Raw genomic sequence first — 2,602 nt, 5'->3', positions numbered from 1 at the left:
CCTACACCAGCTATACCCTTATAAGGTAGTAAATTCTATAGCTGTTTTTAGAGAGTTAAGTTAGTTAACTAGAGGTATAGCTAAGGTTGAGTTAGATCACAAGGCTACGAGGCTAAAATTAGCCCGCTTATTAAGTCTCTGCACAGCTATAGGCCTACTAGCTATAAGCTTAGCTTACTAGATAATATAAGTAAATTACACAGCGGTAATTATATAGGACGTATAGAGTCGTTTCGCACTAGCCAGAATCGGTAATTGCTTTAATTAGAAGTACCGACTAGGGTAGCGACCTTATATAAATTTGCGCGCGATAGCAGGCATAAAGCTAGGAATAACTTCCTACTATCGTAATAAGGCTCTAAGGCTGGGATACAACCCTTATATATATATTTAAGTGGTAAGAGCTTAATAGCAGCTTTCCTACGTACAAACTGGAAGTTTAAGCCTTGTTATTTAGGCAGTTAATATATATACTTTTAACGTAACGATGCCTAATATCTCTAAGGCCACAAGCATGCCACAGCTAAGAATTTAAAGTTTCTTCCATTATACCTTTACCCAGGTTTATTGGTTAACTAGTTGCATTTCCTGTTAGCTATATTGCCGCGTATATATAGCTTTAAGCCGCCGTAGGTTACCCAACCTCTCTAACTCCTTTAATGGCGGCGGTAGGTTCTCACTTTCGGAAAGACAGGAGTGTGTATTACCGGTGTTTCCTAATAGTACTAGAAAGCTTTTAGCGGGCCCTAATATAAAGAATATATAAGCGCCGTAAATGTTAAGAAATTTAGAGAAAGACTATCTTAAGAAATACTAAGTATAGTAAATATACGCGGATAATAAGATTAGGTTAAGAACAGAATAGTAGTTAATATAGTACCAAAATTTTTCGGCATTAAACAGTACTAGTCTTAGGTAAACGGCCCCTATAGCTATATTGAGAAAATATATACCACCAGCGGCCACTAATAGATAGCCTAAACTAGTTTAATAAATAACTATACATTAACCTGTAGTGTAATAGAAAAATTAATTTACTAAGCTACTGTTTTATTTTGCCTAACTAATAAACTTTACTTTTTAGTTCTTTAAGGATAGCGGACTAAGTGTCTTTAATAAGCTCTTTATATTCCTTAAGGCATTTTTTAGTAAATATAATATTGCCTATAGAGCTGTACTAGTGTTAGCTCTAGTTTATATAAGTACGCCTTTAATATACAACGTAATATCTATTATTTTTATTACGATAGTAGATATATATATTTTTAAAGTACGTATAAAGCTAAAGATATCCTAGCCTATATACTTAAATGTGGCCCAGTTATAAGCACCTAATTAAGCCGCCTAACTAATCTGTTTATTAAGCTCCTTATAACACTTGCTATAACTTTATAAAGGGAGCTTTAGTGCTATAAATTCGGTATTTATTATAGCTAATATCTAAGCAAGCCTTTCTAATGCTGTGTAGAGGGCTTTAAGCAGTTCTGTAAGTTCGGGTATAGGGCTTTAGCTTAGAAGGCCTCTAGCTATAAGGTATAGCGATTAATCTAACTAAAAAGTATATGTTACTAGGTCCGCTAGATTAGAAATATTTTTTATTAAACCTATTATTTTATCGCTTATTATATATTAAGATAGGGTATAACTTGCTAGATTTACCGTATTAAGCTATATATATAAAGCACGCTCTAATCTTTAGTTATTATATTATTTAGGCCAGACTGCTATAAGAATAAGTTATACTAGATATAGAGATAGTAAGCATAAGAGCCATAAGAATAGCTAGTGGGGTTAAGTAGGGTTATAGTATAGATCTATACCTATTAAGAGTGAATAGGAATGCATATATATAGCGTAAACAACATTCCATAGGCTAGATAATTGGAAGATAGAGCCATCCTAAGAATGCTATAGCTGCGGTATAAATAGACCTTCTATATACTACTAAGTTACGATAATAAATCAAGCAGCTCTCGGAACCGATGCTAAAATATAAAGTAGTAGAAGAGTTTATAAAGACGTAGGTTATATAATTGTGTTTTTTAGGTATAGCTGTAGCGAAAACTTATTTAGTAGATATAAAGTAAAAAATGTATTATAACCACCTACGTGCTACACGAATAATTAAGAGCCCCTTTTATAGCTTATCCTAAGTTAACTTAATCAGAAAGCCTGCCAGGCGCTGCTCTATTATAGCTTAAGGCTAGCATATACTAAAGGTTTTAAAGGTTACGAATTATGCCGACTTAAAACCTAAATTAGTACACTTTACTAACGTAATACCTTAATAGCAGTAAGGCGTAAGCCTAGGTATATAATTGCTATTACCTAAGTAATCTAGTTAGCTGTTAGCAACACTATTCTTCTAACTTAGACAAATCGCTAGGTAAACTAGCGTGGTCTAAATTGGCGTATTTAAACAAGAGGATCCTTGCGTGAAACTATTATATAGTAGAGCATTATATAACTAAGTACCCCTTACAGCTGGGCGTACGGAGCGCGTAGGTTCGACGCTTTGTTGGACATGTTACAAAAAGACGGGGTTTAAGACGAGAGGGTAGTTACCTAGATCTGGCGATCCGTATCGGGATATTGCATATCG

Source organism: Cenococcum geophilum (assembly GCF_001692895.1).
Source record: "Cenococcum geophilum 1.58 unplaced genomic scaffold K441scaffold_2, whole genome shotgun sequence".
Lineage (NCBI taxonomy): Eukaryota > Fungi > Ascomycota > Dothideomycetes > Gloniales > Gloniaceae > Cenococcum > Cenococcum geophilum.
This window is presented reverse-complemented; position numbering follows the sequence as displayed.